The following is a 20,017-nucleotide window of genomic DNA, read 5'->3' on the forward strand; positions in this document are numbered from 1 at the left end:
AGTAACTTCAGCCACTGATGAGAGATTTTTTTAAATACAGAAGTTATTTAAACTCACAGAAGTGAGTTTGCAGTTGTAGCATTTTCCACATTAAAGCCTACAGCTGGTAAATAATAAAATAAGCAATTAAAAAGCAATCAAGCTTGCTGCATGAAAACCTCTCAAACAGGCTGCTTCAAACAACAACAGTCTTCTTGCTCCCTCCTTCCCCCAAGCCCCAAAACTTCACCACATCCCAGGTCTGTACTACTCACACACATCACTTGGCAGAGGAAAGCCACACAAAACAAAAGATAAAGAACAATTACTTGTTTTGGTAGGTACTGATGGTCACGTGTGTGGAATGGGAGGTCACAAGAGGAGTGTCAGCTTGGTGGATGGTCCCTCTTGGGAAGTACAGTAAGTCACCTGGCTGCAAGAAAATTGATATATTTAGGGCACCAGGTCAAACCTTACTGCAGTCAGAGAAAATACTCTCTGAGCAGACAGTCTGACAATATATATCCTTTAGAATCACAAAATGGAGCAGTCCTGCAATGTACACTTTAATAACATAAAGAACACTAAGCCAGAAGCTCAGAACCTTAAACTTTCCAACCTGCTGTCAATATTTGCTGAGAACGTGAAACAAGCTTTTTAACATCACAGAACACATAGACTCCCACTGAGCTGCAGGAAGAGGACAAAGAAGCAGCTGAGATGGACCTGCTGGCAACACAGTGGCTGGCAGAGGAGCAGTGAAATGGGGATTTGGTCAGATCACATCAAAAGAAAAGGCTAGTATTCCACGAGAAAAGCCAAATAGTCTATAAAAATGGTAATCTGTTACAATACTGTTGTCTGAGATTTTCAGTTAAAGCACTTAAAAAACAGGTACGACCTTCCTCCTCCTCCTCCCTATCTTTCTTCTCACCTATGTAAATTAAAACTCCACACTGAAAAAAAACTAGATAAGGAAAGTCAAGGCAAGAAAGGTGTAAAGCACATAAAATTGCCTCCAAGAAGGAAATAAAAGTTTACTTGTGGCTTGTCCTGTAAACACCTACAGAGTTGGACAGCACAGTCAAAGAAAACTGCCTTCCTTACCAGAGTGGGGACTACACCAACCAAGAGTATTCTGAATTCTCTTCATTTGAAAGATGGAGAAAGGAAATATTCTAGAAAGATGTTTAGGGAGGAAATAGAGTCAAACAACACCATCCCTCTCAGAGGCAGCCACAAAGAGACAACCAAACTTTGACACCAGCCACCCAGAAGAAATGGGTCACAGGAAGTGAACAACAGCAAACAGAAGAAAAATAAATTAAAAACTTGGATAACTTTTAAGCCCATCATTATTCCATAAAAATGAAAGCCACTGAAGTCTGGTCCAAAATATTCCAGAAATGAAAAAGGGAACTGTAGTTTACTAGACTTTGCATTACCCAGTACACGATGACGATTGAATATTCCCCTCTGTCAAACAACACAGCTCATGATGTCAGCATCCCATCCAATGGGTCACACTATTCCTAAAACACCTACACCATCCAACATGTCACACTATTCCTCAAACACCTACACCCAAATGCAGCTCTGGACACTGAGAAGAGCAGAGAGAGGCTCCATAACAGGCCAAAAGGCAGAGAAACTCCTGAGGATTCCAACATGGAGCAGCACCACCAGCTGGACAAGTAACACTTCAAAAGCAGGTCAAACAGAACAGGACAAGCACCAGATTCCCTGCTGACACTCAGTAATCTTCATGAAATGTTCCTTTCATTCCAAAAATCAACCACCAACCAAACACTTGAATTTCAGGTTTGGAAAAAGGAAGAGCAATTAATACAGCAAGTTTATATGGGGTTTGGGTCATGCTTCTCTTTATCAGCCAAGGATAAATATTTAAATCTCATGCACCAGAACAGTGACAATGTTCAGTGCAGCAGTAAGTCTCAGTGCACAGAAGGATTAGCCTGAGGGATTACAGGCAGCATGTAAAAGCATAAAAATGTTTTAGAACCATACACAAACCCAGTGTTTTTTCTGCACACAACTCCACAAACATGACCTAGGAGTCAGGGTGCCCAACCTGGAGAGTACTAGTCAATTTACAGAAATAACTGGGGGTTTTGGCCCATTATTTAAATACTAGAAGCAAAGGATACCTTTAAAAAAGGATACAGACAACTATCACCCAAATTTCTCGTGCTCGCAGTGTGCAAACCCTCCCCTCAGTTTCACAGCCACAATCACTGCCTTCAAGAAATGGACCACTTTTAACTTTTCTGGCAATCACAGCCCAGACCACCTAAGGCAATGAAATTCTCATACCTTTAATATGAACTCACGTGTGGGATTCCCAATCCTATCTTCTGATTCCACATCATATTCCCGAGCTAAAGGCACCCTTGGTTTATAGAGCCGCCAGTGTTTCTTGCCTTCCAGCTGAAGGATAAACACCTGCAAAAGACCATAAATCCAAATCCATAAGGAAGTAATTCCTTTCACATTAATTTTTAGATAGCTACAATTCAGAGAAATTTAAATTTGAACTAATTTTTTTTGTCTCTATTTAGAGACAACAGACAGAGGAGTTGTGAAGTGGGATCTGTTTTATCCTAAGGCAGGCATTTGGAAATCCCTGTTTCTCTCCAGTCACTTAAGTAAGTGCTAGAGAACTAACCCAAAAGGAACATCTGCCACACAAATAGCCAAAATTTCAGGTGAAAGAGGCTTATCCCCAACAGAGCATCAGAAACCTCTGTAGGGTGCCCAATGGGGGTAGATGGCATGAGTTAGAAATGCTGGATGTGAGGCTGCCGAATAACAAGCATAAGGAAAATGAAACCCCAGGTGTATTGAATGGAAATGAAAATATTAAAAAGCAAAATATACATATAAGGATTGGATTTTTTGATTTGGTTTAAGTGGGATAGTCCAATTTTTTCTTTATAACGCAGTGTATATTTGTATGTTTCTTTTAGAAGCTGATTTAAAATGCATTTGGACCACAGGAATTCATCATATCAGTAACTTCTTAAAAACAGCAGGACCAACAAGCACAACCAGTCTGCTGTTACAGTCCAGCTGAAGAAAGAGCAAGTACTTAGTAAAGGAAAAAGGACTTGTAAATTCTTGGGGCCTGAATGAAGTGAAAATGAAAAAACAGGTGCTAGAAAGCTTCTGCAGCTGTGAAAACAAACTTCTCTTTTTATCTAATGGAAATACCAGGTCTGGAAAACCCAGTTTACATGATATTATGATTAGATATTACTGTTAGTAAATTTTCAGCAAAAATATGTAAGAAAAATGACTACAAGGAAACACAAATAAAAAAAAAACCATTTTCCTATAATGTTTAGTGGGGGGGAGGGTTAGAAGCACACACACAACAGCAAACACTGCCATCAGCAAAAGCCCATGCACAGTTTCACAGGCAAGGTTGTGCTGTCCTACCTCAACATCATCATAGTGAGGAGGAAGGCCCTGGGATCCCTGGGGAGGGATGTAAACATTGGACCCCACCAGAGACCCAAAGTAGCACTCCAGCTTCTCCTGAAAATCTTCCACAGCTCCTCCTGTAAAAAAAAAAAGATGCTGTTACTTGCTGAAGAGCTCAGCCAAGCCCAGCCCACATCCTCCCCATGGCTTGGGAAGAATGATCACATCAGGGACACAGAGGCTGGGAAGGAAGGTGCTCTGTACCAGTGTTTCTCCTGAAGGAGAGCACTGGAGATGCAAAGGGGATCTGCCATGAGAGTCATTGCTAAGCCAAAAAGTCTGGTGCCCCAACCTGGGTTTGTTCTCTTCCCTGTGCCATCTTTAGGCTGCACAACCAGACAGACAAGGCTGAACAGAGGAAAATAATCCCACAAACAGCAAAACACCATAAGACAAGAAGCACATGCAGGACCTGCATTCTCTCACCAGAGAGAACATACAAAGGTTAGAGACCTTTCACCAGTTACTCCAATCATTTGGGAATATTCAAAACCAAACCTGACTCATCCACACCCCACATGTGACAGACAAGGCACCGAAGGAAAACAGCAGAACGTGCCAAGTACCAGATCCACACAAGTGCAGCTTGGCCATTAAAGCTGACAGCAGCCAGGAACACTATACCTGGGACTCAGCTTGTATTTGGGATCTTATTTGGGTCCCCCTCACAATTCAATTGTGTTGACACCTTCAAGACTACCTGAATCAAAGCACCTCCAGGAATCCAAGTCCTTTACACAACTGTGCAGCACCACTGTCTCGTTCTCAAACTCAAGGACTGAGAACACTCAGCTAAAATGGGCTGGTACCTTTCCATGGTGCAATTCACTGGCAAGAACACTGGAAATATTTCACATGGTTTCACACCTTACCCTCCATTAAAGGGAAGTGGCTCAAAAGCCACAAAGTTTGCACAAGGAAACAGTGGGGCAGAAGGGATAATTTAAGCACAGATGCCTAATCATCAATTTTGTGCATTTGGTTTTGTTTCCAAACTTTTATGTGACAGAGCAAAATTTTAAAAAGAATATATTATTACACATATTATAGCATGAATCAGATTTTGTTCTTACTGCAGAGCAGTGAAACATGATGGACAGTGCAAAAGTATAAACTGTGTTTTAATACAGCTCATGTAAAGATTTCAGCAGGTCATCAATGTCAACCACTTCCCCTGGGGACAGAGATGAAGCCATGTCTAGTGCAACTCAAGCAAAACACACCACATTATTAAGCCAGCATCAATTATATCCAGTGAAACAATCCCACCTTAAATCTCTGAGGCTGATGAAACTGTATTCTTGCCTTTTTCTGGTCAAAATCCTTCTTCAGCTGCATGTAATTCACTTTGCCTTCTTTATTTAAAACCTTCTTCTTTCCATTCACACACCTGCAGATATTCACATCTCGCCCATAGTACAGGCCCTGGCTGCACAGCTCCTTCAAGTCTGACAGCTGGAACAGGGACAGGCAGTAAGCAGCCACCTGGGGATCATTTCTCTGGACGAGCAGTGGCTTTTGCTCCCAGTACTCCTTGAAAAACACCTCTTCTTTGATGGGGGAGATCAAGCTACCGAAGAGGCTGTCTGGGTTCTCAAAACTCAGGACTGAGGGAGAACAAGCTGCTTCCAGCTTTGCTCGTTTACACTGTGCCTGTGTTTCTTTTCCCATTTCAGCATGCTTCCCTCCTTTCTTGGGCATGGTTCCTGTTCAAGAGGAGAGAGGACCAAAACAATCAACCAGCAACACAACCTCAAGAGCTCACGGGCCCAGAGCAACAACTCTTACCCTACCCAGTGGGATATCAGAGTATCCCGGGAACAGCTCTGGTTTCAGAGCCTCACTATTTGCTCCAAAGCATTAACAGTTTACAGAAGACAGGGAACATTGTTAGGCCTTCCTGTTGATGCTCTGTAATTACTACATTTACAAGTTTAAAACTTGTAAAATTTACCAGTTTAAGAACTAAAAGGCCAAGATTCTGCTTTCAGTCCTGTCGAGCTGTCAAACTTTGTTTATGTAGAACAAAAAGAATTCTTTCACACAAGCACAGACATTTCATTTTAAAGCTGGAAGTAATTTACTTTTTTTTTCCCAGGCATATAGTATGATTGTGTACCATTATGCCAAAATAAAGAAGTTGATCTACAAATGGTTTGGCTGCCAAAATCTCAGGAAAGTTAAGGGGAAAATCAAGTAACGGTAGGTAGGTAACTGTGCAAGTCTGGAAAGCCAACACCTGAGAAGTTTGAACGTGCTGATGCCATAATTTCTAAGTAAAAATGACAGCTCTACTCCCTACACCCATTTGATAGGAAATGCTATCAATTTGTTGAGATACTTTTATTTACACAGATCCCGTATTTTGAAACTTAAACTCCAGTTCTGGTATTTACATGCAGCACTAAGTTCTTCTGTGCAGCAGGACACCCTTGCTGGCCCACTAACTCCTGGGCAGTGTTTCATCAGCAGCTCCTGCACAGCCTGTCCCTCAACAGTAACCGAGGGTCACCTCAGCCCTGCAGGAGGGAATTCACATCACCTCCTTCCTGAGAGAATGAACATTCCCAACTGCAGCACGAGGCAAGGGAATGCGTAAAAAATTAAAGACTGAAAATCAGTCCCTGACTGACAGCAAGATCTGAAGATGCTGCTGAAGGCACCAAGATCTAAAGCTGACATCCCCAAATGACAGCAACACAAATGCAACCAAGCCTGGATTAACAGTTTTGAATTCCAGACCTAAATCCATTGTACCAACCTCTCAGCTCATTCACACTGATTTAAAGAAGTTACATTCAGATATTTACTATTCATAGAACGCAGCTTCATTTACAACACGTGCTGTTCTGTAGCGTTCTGCTGGTTATTACAGCTGTTCCAAGCCCCCTGCCATGGGCAGGGATACCTTCCACAAGATCTAGTTGCTCAAAACCCCATCCAACAGGATCCAACCAGGCCTTGAGCACTGCCAGGGATGGGGCATCCACAGCTTCTCGGGGCAACCTGAGCCAATGCCTCACCACCCTCCAGCAGAAAAAAATTCTCCCTTACATTTAGTCTAAACCTAAACCGTTCAGCTTAAACCCATTGCCCCTTGTCCTGCAGCTACAGGCCCTCATAAAAAGTCCCTCTCCATCTTTCTTGCACCACTTAAGTACTGACAGGCTGCAAGGAGGTCTCCACAGAGACTTCTCCAGATTGAGCCATCCCAACTCTCCCAGCCTGTCTCCGCAGCTGCTCCATCCCTCTCATCATCTTCCTGGCCTTCCCTGGACTTGATCCAACAGGTCTGTGCCCTTCTCACGCTGGGAGCTCCAGAGCTGGATGCAGCGCTCCAGGTGGAGAATCACCAGAGCGCGGCAGAGGGGCAGAACCCCCTCCCTCACCCACGGCCCGCTGAATGGGATGCAGGATACGCCCGGATTTCTGGGCTGGGAGCTCAGCGCCAGCTCAGCCCCAACTTTCCATCCACCAGCAGCCCCAATTCCTTCCGTGCCGGGCTGGAGGACAAACCCCAGCGCAGAACCCCACACGGGAGCAGCTGCTCCCCGCCAGGGCTGTTCCCTCCCACACCACGGCAGCTCCCTGGGAAGCGGCGGGTATATCGCCGGGCACAGCGGGAATACCGCCGGGCACAGCGGGAACACCGCCGGGCACAGCGGGAACACCGCCGGGCACAGCGGGAATACCGCCGGGCACAGCGGGAATAGCGCCGGGCACTGCGGGAATACCGCCGGGCACAGCGGGAATACCGCCGGGCTTCAGCTGCGTTATTTTTTTTTTTTTTTCCTGGACCAAAAATCTTCTTCTAGAGTCTCCCTGAGTCTCCCTCAAAGAAAACTTTGGAATCCTCACCGAGCACGTGAAAACTTCCAGAAATATTTTTAGATGCCTGTTAATGGTTTGGTTTACGTTGGCTAATGATGTCAGAAACAAAAGAAGATGTTAGGTAGGCTTTGCTGAAGCTTTGTTCTTGTGTACTGGCTTGAAGGATACGAAGCAGAACTAGCAGAAATAAAAAAGGTGGATTTTGGAAACCTCAGCAGCCTTACAGTGCACGGCTGATGTTGGTACAAAGTTACACTGCCATAAGTGTAACTAGAAGGACCTTTCAATGGCAGGTAAGAGAGGGGACTGTGTCCTGTCAACAACTTAAGGAGGGAGAATAACAGAGCCTTGCACATCTCCAACACCAGTTCAAATCCTTCCCTTTACGGAAAGTGGTTTTCAGTCTTGTTCCTCCTCACAGTGTGGTTGTTACACAGTCATAACTTCTGCTTCCCTGGCACTAGCTGGATCCTTTGGAGCAAATGTCGTGATTCCAGTGGGTTCTGCATTCATGGATGCATCCAGCAAATTCCTGTGTGCTGAGCAGAGAAAGTGGCAAAGTATAATATATAGAAAAGGGAGATGGAGGAGAGAAAAAGGCAAATGCTGCTCATACTGTTCAGTCCTTGTTCCTTTACCACCTGGACCGCTCTGTCGCCAGCTGACCAAAATATCATGGTCACTTGAACATGAAATAAGGATTAATCAGCATGTGGCTGGCTTACCAGCAGAGGGATTTTGCCAGGGGTGAACCTGCAGCTGTCCTAATTGTAGAAATGTGTACAAATTAGATAAAAAAATTTAAGTTTCTCTAGAAAGCTTTTTTTTTCATAGGCCTGTGAGCTTCAAAGAAAAAGAAGACAATCTTCACTTTCTAATTCTGAGTTCATCACTACATCCCTCAACATCCAGGACATTTTGCAAAACTTATTAAACTTCAAATATTTTAATGTAAATGCTCACCAATAGTTGGGATATTCAAAGTGAAAAATAGGTCACTGTCATGAAATTCTCTTTATTTCTTTCATGAGAATTAGCAAGCTTTGAAGAAGGAAGTAGTTCTCCAGACTTAAAAGGTTGCATCACCTAAATTAACACTCACAGGATGTTTTCTCACTACAGATGGGCGTACCAGCAGATGCTAAAAATAGAGAGGCCACATCCTGCACCTCAGCCGGTCACAGACACCATTAAAAGATGTTATTTCTGTTCCAAAAATCCACAAAGTACCTCAGCCTAACTACCTGAACACCATCAGGGTGAATAGTCAAACAAATACACATTTACATAATGGCTGTGGTGTTTTTAATTTGCTGTGGGACATAAACCCCACACATCTGACCGGTGGTGCTGGACGAGATCGTCCAGTGACGAAGGCAAGTGCTTCCAACTCCAGGGCTGTCTCTTGAGCCGCCTCTAGAGTAGAATATCAGGGAATATCTCCGCATCTCTGTTCCTTCCTGCCATAGCTTCCATCCCTTCCCCAAGCTCTGGCAGTCCTGGTGGACTGCAGGCAGATTAGCCTCTGCCTGAGGGACAAAATCCAGCCTATACGGCAAGGACTTCAAGTATTTCAGTTTTGAGCCAGTAGGGCACTGCAGTACTTCTGTGTAAACACTAAATAAGGAGAAAGGGAAGGAAGAAAATAGAAACTTTTTTTTTTGGTTGCAAATAGGTTTTTGTCGCGTGGGTTTAGGGTGGATATTTGGGAAAGGTTCTTCCCTCCGAGGGTGGTTGGGCACTGGACCAGGCTCCCCAGGGCAGTGGTCACAGCACCAAGGCTGGCAGAGTTCAGGGCCACGGTGTGACTCTTGGGGTCGGTGCTGTGCCGGGCAAAGGCTTGGACTCGACTCGACGCTCCTCGTGGGTCCCTTCCACCTCAGCACGTTCTGTGATGGTGCGATGAGTTCCGTCTCTTTCAACACTTTTGTTCTTTTCAGGGCTCCTCGCTGCCCGGTGCCCGAAGCCCGCCTTCCGCGCGCCTGCTTCCCTGCCCGTTGTGGCGGCCGCAGCCAGGCGCTGAGTGCCCGCTCCCGGGCGGGCACGGCCGCTCGCTCCAGGAGTGGGGGGGCAGCGCCGGCGCCCCGAGGATTCCCGGGATTCCCTCGGCGGTTTCCAGGCAACGCTCCCCGCGCGCTCCTCGCTCCAGGGCCGAACGTGCGCAGCCAATGGGAGGCGGCGGAGTGGGCGGGGCGAGGCGGGGATTGGGCGGGGCGGGGGCGGGGCCGAGAGGGGCGGTTGGTGGGGTTTGGGTGGGAGCGGGCGGGGCCGGGAGCGGGAGCGCTGCTGCTGAGCGACCCCCGGGCAGCGACCCCCGGGCAGCGACCCCCGGGCAGCGACCCCCGGGCAGCGACCCCCGGGCAGCGACCCCCGGGCAGCGACCCCCGGGCAGCGGCCCCAAGACTCCCGGCGAGTGGTCCCCGGTGCGCGGCCCCGGGGGAGGGACCCCCCGTGCGCGGCCCCCCGGCGAGTGGCCGCTGGTGAGCGACCCCCGGTGAGCGACCCCCAGTAAGTGACACCCGGTGAGAGACCCGCGGGGAAGAAGCCCCGGTAAGTGACCCCTGCGGAGGTACCCCCGGTGCGCGGCCCCCGGGGGTGTCTGTCCGGGGCTGGGCGCGTTCCTTCCCCGTGCAGAGCCGAGCGGGGCCGTGGCGGGAGCGGGGCCGGAGCGGAGCCGGCCGGGGGGGCAGAGGGGAGCCCTGAGCCGCCTTCTGCCGAGGGGGCTGCTGGAAAGGAGCCTGCGCTGGGAGGAGCGGGGGACGTGGCCCGAGGCTGAGGCAGGGGAGCTTCAGGTCAGCTCCTGGAGAAAGGTTTCTCCCTGTGTTTTTCGGGGGGGGCTCGGGCACTGCAATGGGTTGCCCGGGCGGAGCCAGCACCCCGGCAGGTGTTTCAGAGGCGCCTGCATCTGCCCATGGCTGACACGCTTTAGTGGTTTGGGGGTTGCTGGGGCAGTGCTGGGCTGACAGTTGGACTTGATGGAATCATGGAACGTGCTGAGCTGGGAGGGTCCCACCGGCACCGTGGAGTCCAGCTCCTGAGTTTTAGGCACCACTAAAGGAACTGAATCTGGATCGAGCTGTTTGGCTCCAAAAACTCCTCTGCCCCTAGTCTACACTGCCAAGTAAAACCAAACAGACCGTGCAAAATAGAGGCCTGTGTTCCCCCCAAAGGGAAGGCAGGCAGTTACAAACCAGGACAGTAAATCAAAGCTCAGAGCTTACATTCATGGCCCCCACAGTTGTATGACACATCAAACCAGTCCTCTGTTCATTACCCGTGTGGAACTCTCATCAGGAACCCCAAACTTTCTTGTGTGTATTTGTATAGATATGTATAGATATGTATAGGTAGATAGATATACATACATAGATATGTATAGGTATATATTTGTGTGTATCTCTGTGTGATTCTGTATCTTTGGATGTGATATTGGCATGCTATTGTTGTGTGGCAACAAGTGGACTTAACAGGTTGCAACACTTTAGGAGATCACCTTTCTGCTTGTGGGTCCTATTTTTTAAAGAAGGTATCAAGAAAAGAACTCTTTAGCCAAATATAAGTTAAGACATTAATCATTGCAAATGTATTGATTTTTATTTCCAATTGTACAACAAGTCATTCAACTATTTGCATACTCCAAAGCTGGGTTGGAAACTTCTCCCTCAGAAATAAGAAAAACTGTTTTCCGAGGCTGTTACTGACAGCCATGGCAGAGTTTCCAATAACAACTCCCCATTCTTGAAATGCAAAGCCTGAAAAATGAAACAAGCGTTAACCTGGAATTCTTGTTGCCAGCACTGATCTGGACAGAAGTTATTAGAGAGTGGAGCAAAGCTAGCACCACAAACAACCTTGGGCTCTGCATTCGTTGGTCATGGCAACAAAGTTTTACTTTTCAACCCATCTGCTAAGGAAACCTTGCCAGAACTGTGAGCTTATAACACTACTTTTCTTAAGAAGTTAGGAGGCCTTAATCCAGTGTACACAGATGAGACCCTGAAGTAGGAGAGAGTCCAGTTGCTGATGATCAGTGCAGATGAGGAATCAGCTCTGCTGAGTAGGCTTCAAGCTTTGTGATTTTTACAAGTGGACTATTTCAAATCTGTTGTAGAAGAAACAGTCTTTTCTGTTTGATCAACTTTCCACTTCCAGAATACTGGAGTTTATCCCTCAAATTCAGCCTGTAGTTTCAAAAGATAAAAATCCTTACAGGAAATCTTTCAGCCTCAGTAGCCAATTGCAACGTGCCCAGGGAAGTTCAGCAACAGCACCATTCATTAAATGAACTGTTCTGGACCAGCCATCCCAGAGAGATTGAGCTCCAGTGCTAAACCCCATAGAGTGCCAAGTGCCATAATTGAGGAAGTATATTAGACACAGGAATGTATTTTTCTACCTCCTCTTTCCACACTGCTGCTGTATTCCTTCATCATGCCCTGTGAGCAGTCCCAGTGTTCTGTGATTGACGCCATAAGGGACTTGCTAACAGGGAACAAACACCTCCGAGACAAAAGGTGCCACCACAGAAAGCTCTTGCTGCACAAGAAGTGCCCAGGCTGCCCCAACAACTGCACCTGAAGCCAAAGGATCCAGACTTTCTTTACTGGGGGAAAGGGTTGCTGATTCCATCTTTTCAGCCCTGCTCTGCAATGGCCGGGCCCACCTTTTGAAAAATTGAATCCAACTGAAGATTCCTGCCAGACAAAAGGTGCCACCACAGAAACTCTTGCTGTACAAGAAGTGCCCAGGCTGCCCCAACAACTGAACCTCAAAGCCAAACCTTCCAGACTATTTTTCCTGGGGGAAAGGGCTGCTAATTCCCTTTTTTTTAGCCCACTACTGAATAGGCCAAAGGAACGCCCAAAGTAGATACCAGATAAAGATTCCTGCCAGACAAAAGGTGCCACCACAGAAAGCTCTTGCTACCCAAGAAGTGCCCAGGCTGCCCAAACAACAGCGCCTCCAAGACAAAGCTTCCAGACTTTTTTTCCAGGTAGAAGGAGCTGCTGTTCCCTTTTTTCTGCCCTGTTTTGCAATGGCCGGTCGCACCTCCAGAAAGGTCTTGCTGCCCAAAAAGTGCCTAGGCTACCCCATCAACTACACCTGAAGCCAAAGGATCCAAACTTTTTTTCTTGGAGGAAAGAGCTGCTGTTCCCTTTTTTCTGCCCTGCGCTGCAATGGCCGGTCCCACCTTTTGAAAAATTCAATACAAATGAAGATTCCTGCCAGACAAAAGGTGCCACCACAGAAAGTCTTCCTGCCCAAGAAGTGCCCAGGCTGCCCCAATAACTGCACCTGAAGCCAAAGCTTCTAAACTTCTTTTCCTGGTGGAAAGAGCTGCTGTTCCCTTTTTTCAGCCCTGCGCTGCAATGGCCGGTCCCACCTCCTGAAAAATTAATCCAACTGAAGATTCCTGCCACACAAAAGGTGTCACCACAGAAAAATCTTTGCTACGAAAGAAGTGCCCAGGCTGCACCACCTATACCTGAAGCCAAAGCTTCCAGACTTTTTTTCCTGGTGGAAAGAGCTGCTGTTCCCTTTTTTCAGCTTTGCTCTGCAATGGCCGGTCCCACCTCCTGGAAAATTGAATCCAAATGAAGATTCCTGCCAGACAAAAGGTGCCACCACAGAAATATCTTTGCTAAAAAAGAAGTGCCCAGGCTGCCCCAATAACTGCACCTCAAAGGTTCCAGACTTTTTTTCCTGGTGGAAAGAGCTGCTGTTCCCTTTTTTCAGCCCTGCGCTGCAATGGCCTGTCCCAGCTCCTGGAAAATTTACTCCAACTGAACATTCCTGCCGCCCAAAAGGTGCCACCACAGTAAGCTCTTCCTGCCCAAGAAGTGCCTAGGCTGCCCCAACAACTGCACCTGAAGCCAAAGCTTCTAAACTTCTTTTCCTGGTAGAAAGAGCTGCTGTTCCATTTATTCAGGCTTTCGCTTCAATGGCCGGTCCCAACTCCTGAAAACTTCAGTCCAAATGAACATTCCTCCGCCCAAAAGGTGCCACCACAGAAAGCTCTTCCTCCCAAGAAGTGCCCAGGCTGCCCCAACAACTGAACCTCAAAGTCAAACCTTCCAGACTATTTTTCCTGAGGGAAAGGGCTGCTAATTTTTTTTTTTTTAGCCCACTCATGAATAGGTCAAAGTAACATCCAAAATAGACTCCAGATAAAGATTCCTGACAGACAAATGTCTTACCACAGAAAGCTCTTTGCTGCCCAAGAAGTGCCCAGGCTGCCCCAACAACTACACTTCAAAGCCAAAGGATCCAGCCTTTTTTTCCTGGTGGAAAGAGCTTCTGTTCCCTTTTTTCTGCCCTGTGCTGCAATGGCCTGTCCCACTTTCTGGAAAATTGAATCCAAATAAAGATTCCTGCCAGACAAAAGGTGCCACCACAGAAAATTCTTGCTGCCCAAGAAGTGCCTAGGCTGCCCCACCAACTACACCTGAAGCCAAAGCTTCCAGACATTTTTTCCTTAGGTAAAGAGCTGCTGTTCCCTTTTGGCAGGCCTGCGCTGCAATGGCCGGTCCCACCTCCTGAAAAATTCAATCCAACTGAAGATTCCTGCCAGACAAAAGGTGCCACCACAGAAAGTTCTTGCTGCCCAAGAAGTGCCCAGGCTGCCCCAACAACTACACCTGAAGCCAAAGCTTCCAGACTTTTTTTCCTGGTGGAAAAAGCTGCTGTTCCCTTTTTTCAGCCCTGTACTGCAACGGCCTGTCCCACCTTCTGGGAAATTGAATCCACCTGAAGATTCCTGCCAGACAAACGTTGCCACCACAGGAAGCTCTTGCTGCCCAAGAAGTGCCCAGGCTGCCCCACCAAATGAACCTCAAAGTCAAAGCTTCCAGAGTTTTTTTCCTGATTGAAGGAGCTGCTGTTCCCTTTTTTTTTGCCCTGTGCTCCAACGGCCGGTCCCACCTCCTGAAAAACTGAATCTAAATGAAGATCCTTGCCAGAGAAAATGTGCCACCACAGAAAGGTCTTCCTGCCCAAGAAGTGCCCAGGCTGCACAAAAACTGCACCTCAAAGCCATAGCTTCCAGACATTTTTTCCTGGTGGAAAGAGCTGCTGTTCCTTTTTTTCTGCCCTGCGCTGCAATGGCCGGTCCCACCTCCTGAAAACTTCAATCCAAATGAAGATTCCTGCCAGACAAAAGGTGCCACCACAGAAAGTCTTGCTGCCCAAGAAGTGCCCAGGCTGCCCCAACAACTGCACCTCAAAGCCAAAGCTTCCAGAGTTTTTTTCCTGATTGAAGGAGCTGCTGTTCCCTTTTTTTTTGCCCTGTGCTCCAATGGCCGGTCCCACCTCCTGAAAACTTCAATCCAAATGAAGATTCCTGCCAGACAAAAGGTGCCACCACAGAAACTCTTGCTGCCCAAGAAGTGCCCAGGCTGCCCCACCAAATGAACCTCAAAGTCAAACCTTCCAGACTTTTTTTTCCTGATGGAAAGAGCTGCTAATTCCCTTTTTTTTGGCCCACTCCTGAATAGGTCAAAGTAACACCCAAAATAGACTCCAGATAAAGATTCCTGCCAGACAAAAGGTGCCAGCACAGGAAGCTCTTTACTGCCCAAGAAGTGCCCAGGCTGCCCCAACAACTGCACCTCAAAGCCAAAGCTTCCAGACTTTTTTTCCTGGTGGAAAGAGCTGCTGTTACCTTTTGGATGCCCTGCGCTGCAATGGCCTGTCCCACCTTCTGGAAAAATGAATCCAAATAAAGATTCCTACCAGACAAAAGTTGCCACCACAGAAAACTCTTCCTGCCCAAGAGGTGCCCAGGCTGCCCCAACAACTGAACCTCAAAGTCAAACCTTCCAGACTATTTTTCCTGAGGGAAAGGGCTGCTAATTCTCTTTTTTTTAGCCCACTCCTGAATAGGTCAAAGTAACATCCAAAATAGACTCCAGATAAAGATTCCTGACAGACAAATGTCTTACCACAGAAAGCTCTTTGCTGCCCAAGAAGTGCCCAGGCTGCCCCAACAACTGCACATCAAAGCCAAAGCTTCCAGACTTTTTTTCCTTAGGAAAAGAGCTGCTGTTCCTTTTTTTCTCCCCTGCGCTGCAATGGCCGGTCCCACCTCCTGAAAAATTCAATCCAACTGAAGATTCCTGCCAGACAAAAGGTGCCACCACAGGAAGCTCTTGCTGCCCAAGAAGTGCCCAGGCTGCCCCAACAACTGCACCTCAAAGCCAAAGCTTCCAGCCTTTTTTTCCTGGTGGAAAGAGCTGCTGTTCCTTTTTTTCTGCCCTGCGCTGCAATGGCCGGTCCCACCTCCTGAAAACTTCAATCCAAATGAAGATTCCTGCTAGACAAAAGGTGCCACCACAGAAAGTTCTTGCTGCCCAAGAAGTGCCCAGGGTGCCCAACAACTGCACCTCAAATCCAAAGCTTCCAGCCTTTTTTTCCTGGTGGAAAGAGCTGCTGTTCCCTTTTGGATGCCCTGCGCTGCAATGGCCGGTCCCACCTTCTGGAAGATTGAATCCAAATAAAGATTCCTACCAGTCAAAAGTTGCCACCACAGAAAACTCTTCCTGCCCAAGTGGTGCCCAGGTTGCCCCAACAACTGAACCTCAAAGTCAAACCTTCCAGACTATTTTTCCTGAGGGAAAGGGCTGCTAATTCCCTTTTTTTTAGGCAACTACTGAATAGGTCAAAGTAACATCCAAAATAGACTCCAGATAAAGATTCCTGCCAGACAAAAGGTGCCAGCACAGGAAGCTCTTTACTGCCCAAGAAGCGCCCAGGCTGCCCCAACAACTGCACCTCAAAGCCAAAGCTTCCAGAGATTTTTTCCTGGTGGAAAGAGCTGCTGTTCCCTTTTTTCAGCCCTGTGCTGCAATGGCCTGTCCCACTTTCTGGAAAATTGAATCCAAATAAAGATTCCTACCAGACAAAAGGTGCCACCACAGAAAATTCTTGCTGCCCAAGATGTGCCTAGGCTGCCCCACCAACTACACCTGAAGCCAAAGCTTCCAGACATTTTTTCCTTAGGAAAAGAGCTGCTGTTCCCTTTTGGCAGGCCTGCGCTGCAATGGCCGGTCCCACCTCCTGAAAACTTCAATCCAAATGAAGATTCCTGCCAGACAAAAGGTGCCACCACAGAAAGTCTTGCTGCCCAAGAAGTGCCCAGGCTGCCCCACCAAATGAACCTCAAAGTCAAACCTTCCAGACTTTTTTTTCCTGATGGAAAGAGCTGCTAATTCCCTTTTTTTTGGCCCACTACTGAATAGGTCAAAGTAACACCCAAAATAGACTCCAGATAAAGATTCCTGCCAGACAAAAGGTGCCACCACAGAAAGGTCTTCCTGCCCAAGAAGTGCCCAGGCTGCGCAAAAACTGCACCTCAAGTCCAAAGCTTCCAGACATTTTTTCCTGGTGGAAAGAGCTGCTGTTCCCTTTTGGATGCCCTGCGCAGCAATGGCCTGTCCCACCTTTTGGAAGATTGAATCCAAATAAAGATTCCTACCAGACAAAAGTTGCCACCACAGAAAACTCTTCCTGCCCAAGAGGTGCCCAGGCTCCCCCAGCAACTGAACCTCAAAGTCAAACCTTCCAGACTATTTTTCCTGAGGGAAAGGGCTGCTAATTTTTTTTTTTTTTAGCCCACTCATGAATAGGTCAAAGTAACATCAAAAATAGACTCCAGATGAAGATTCCTGACAGACAAATGTCTTACCACAGAAAGCTCTTTGCTGCCCAAGAAGTGCCCAGGCTGCCCCAACAACTGCACTTCAAAGCCAAAGGATCCAGACTTTTTTCCCTGGTGGAAAGAGCTGCTGTTCCCTTTTTTCAGCCCTGCGTTGCAATGGCCTGTCCCACCTCCTGAAAAATTGAATCCAACTGAAGATTCCTGCCGGACAAAAGGTGCTAACACAGAAAACTCTTCCTACCCAAGAAGTGCTCAGGCTGCCCCAACAACTGCACATCAAAGCCAAAGCTTCCAGACTTTTTTTCCTTAGCAAAAAAGAGCTGCTGTTCCCTTTTTTCTGCCCTGCGCTGCAATGGCCGGTCCCACCTCCTGAAAAATTCAATCCAACTGAAGATTCCTGCCAGACAAAAGGTGCCACCACAGAAAGTTCTTGCTGCCCAAGAAGTGCCCAGGCTGCCCCAACAACTGCACCTCAAAGCCAAAGCTTCCAGCCTTTTTTTCCTGGTGGAAAGAGCTGCTGTTCCCTTTTTTCAGCCCTGTGCTGCAATGGCCTGTCCCACCTTCTGGAAAATTGAATCCAAATAAAGATTCCTGCCAGACAAAAGGTGCCACCACAGAAAATTCTTGCTGCCCAAGATGTGCCTAGGCTGCCCCACCAACTACACCTGAAGCCAAAGCTTCCAGACATTTTTTCCTTAGGAAAAGAGCTGCTGTTCCCTTTTTTCTGCCCTGCGCTGCAATGGCCGGTCCCACCTCCTGAAAACTTCAATCCAAATGAAGATTCCTGCCAGACAAAAGGTGCCACCACAGAAAGGTCTTCCTGCCCAAGAAGTGCCCAGGCTGCCCCAACAACTACACCTGAAGCCAAAGCTTCCAGACTTTTTTTCCTGGTGGAAAGAGCTGCTGTTCCTTTTTTTCTGCCCTGCGCTGCAATGGCCGGTCCCACCTCCTGAAAAATTCAATCCAAATGAAGATTCCTGCCAGACAAAAGGTGCCACCACAGAAAGTCTTGCTGCCCAAGAAGTGCCCAGGCTGCCCCACCAAATGAACCTCAAAGTCAAACCTTCCAGACTTTTTTTTCCTGATGGAAAGAGCTGCTAATTCCCTTTTTTTTGGCCCACTCCTGAATAGGTCAAAGTAACACCCAAAATAGACTCCAGATAAAGATTCCTGCCAGACAAAAGGTGCCAGCACAGGAAGCTCTTGCTGCCCAAGAAGTGCCCAGGCTGCCCCAACAACTGCACCTCAAAGCCAAAGCTTCCAGACTTTTTTCCTGGTGGAAAGAGCTGCTGTTCCTTTTTTTCTGTCCTGCGCTGCAATGGCCGGTCCCACCTCCTGAAAACTTCATTCCAAATGAAGATTCCTGTCAGACAAAATGTGCCACCACAGAAAGATCTTTGTTACCCAAGAAGTTCCCAGGCTGCCCCAAAAACTGCACCTGAAGCCAAAGCTTCCAGACTTTTTTTCCTGGTGGAAAGAGCTGCTGTTCCCTTTTTTCTACCCTGTGCTGCAATGGCCAGTCCAAACTCCTGAAAAATTGAATCCAACTGAAGACTCCTGCCAGACAAAAGGTGCCACCACAGAAAACTCTTGCTGCCAAAGAAGTGCCCAGGCTGCCTCAACAACTGCACCTGAAGCCAAAGGATCCAGCCTTTTTTTCCTGGTGGAAAAAAGTGCTGTTCCCTTTTTTCAGCCCTGTACTGCAACGGCCTGTCCCACCTTCTGGAAAATTGAATCCAACTGAAGATTCCTGCCAGACAAACGTTGCCACCACAGGAAGCTCTTGCTGCCCAAGAAGTGCCCAGGCTGCCCCAACAACTGCACCTCAAAGCCAAAGCTTCCAGAGTTTTTTTCCTGATTGAAGGAGCTGCTGTTCCCTTTTTTTTTGCCCTGTGCTCCAATGGCCGGTCCCACCTCCTGAAAAACTGAATCTAAATGAAGATCCTTGCCAGAGAAAATGTGCCACCACAGAAAGGTCTTCCTGCCCAAGAAGTGCCCAGGCTGCCCCAACAACTGCACCTCAAAGCCAAAGCTTCCAGACATTTTTTCCTGGTGGAAAGAGCTGCTGTTCCCTTTTGGATGCCCTGCGCAGCAATGGCCTGTCCCACCTTCTGGAAGATTGAATCCAAATAAAGATTCCTACCAGACAAAAGTTGCCACCACAGAAAACTCTTCCTGCCCAAGAGGTGCCCAGGCTGCCCCAGCAACTGAACCTCAAAGTCAAACCTTCCAGACTATTTTTCCTGAGGGAAAGGGCTGCTAATTTTTTTTTTTTTTAGCCCACTCATGAATAGGTCAAAGTAACATCAAAAATAGACTCCAGATGAAGATTCCTGACAGACAAATGTCTTACCACAGAAAGCTCTTTGCTGCCCAAGAAGTGCCCAGGCTGCCCCAACAACTGCACTTCAAAGCCAAAGGATCCAGACTTTTTTCCCTGGTGGAAAGAGCTGCTGTTCCCTTTTTTCAGCCCTGCGCTGCAATGACCGGTCCCACCTCCTGAAAAATTGAATCCAACTGAAGATTCCTGCCGGACAAAAGGTGCTAACACAGAAAACTCTTCCTACCCAAGAAGTGCTCAGGCTGCCCCAACAACTGCACATCAAAGCCAAAGCTTCCAGACATTTTTTCCTTAGCAAAAAAGAGCTGCTGTTCCCTTTTTTCTGCCCTGCGCTGCAATGGCCGGTCCCACCTCCTGAAAAATTCAATCCAACTGAAGATTCCTGCCAGACAAAAGGTGCCACCACAGAAAGTTCTTGCTGCCCAAGAAGTGCCCAGGCTACCCCAACAACTGCACCTCAAAGCCAAAGCTTCCAGCCTTTTTTTCCTGGTGGAAAGAGCTGCTGTTCCCTTTTTTCAGCCCTGTGCTGCAATGGCCTGTCCCACTTTCTGGAAAATTGAATCCAAATAAAGATTCCTGCCAGACAAAAGGTGCCACCACAGAAAATTCTTGCTGCCCAAGATGTGCCTAGGCTGCCCCACCAACTACACCTGAAGCCAAAGCTTCCAGACATTTTTTCCTTAGGAAAAGAGCTGCTGTTCCCTTTT

At 47.5% G+C, this 20,017-nt stretch overlaps 1 protein-coding gene and 1 long non-coding RNA gene across 2 annotated transcripts in view; both read right to left on the bottom strand.

The window, feature by feature from the left end:
• Nucleotides 1-20,017, bottom strand: part of LOC135405257 (zinc finger protein ZFP2-like) — a 225,478-nt gene that overhangs the window by 177,875 nt on the left and 27,586 nt on the right. The gene's annotated exons all lie outside the window — the stretch shown is intronic.
• On the bottom strand, nucleotides 246-5,195 carry LOC135405690 (uncharacterized). Its single transcript, XR_010425948.1, has 4 exons — nucleotides 4,753-5,195; nucleotides 3,439-3,560; nucleotides 2,314-2,442; nucleotides 246-412 (listed from the first exon to the last, which is right to left on the bottom strand). It is a non-coding gene; the product is annotated as an uncharacterized LOC135405690 (long non-coding RNA).

Source organism: Pseudopipra pipra, chromosome W, assembly GCF_036250125.1.
Source record: "Pseudopipra pipra isolate bDixPip1 chromosome W, bDixPip1.hap1, whole genome shotgun sequence".
Classification (NCBI taxonomy): Eukaryota; Metazoa; Chordata; class Aves; order Passeriformes; family Pipridae; genus Pseudopipra; species Pseudopipra pipra.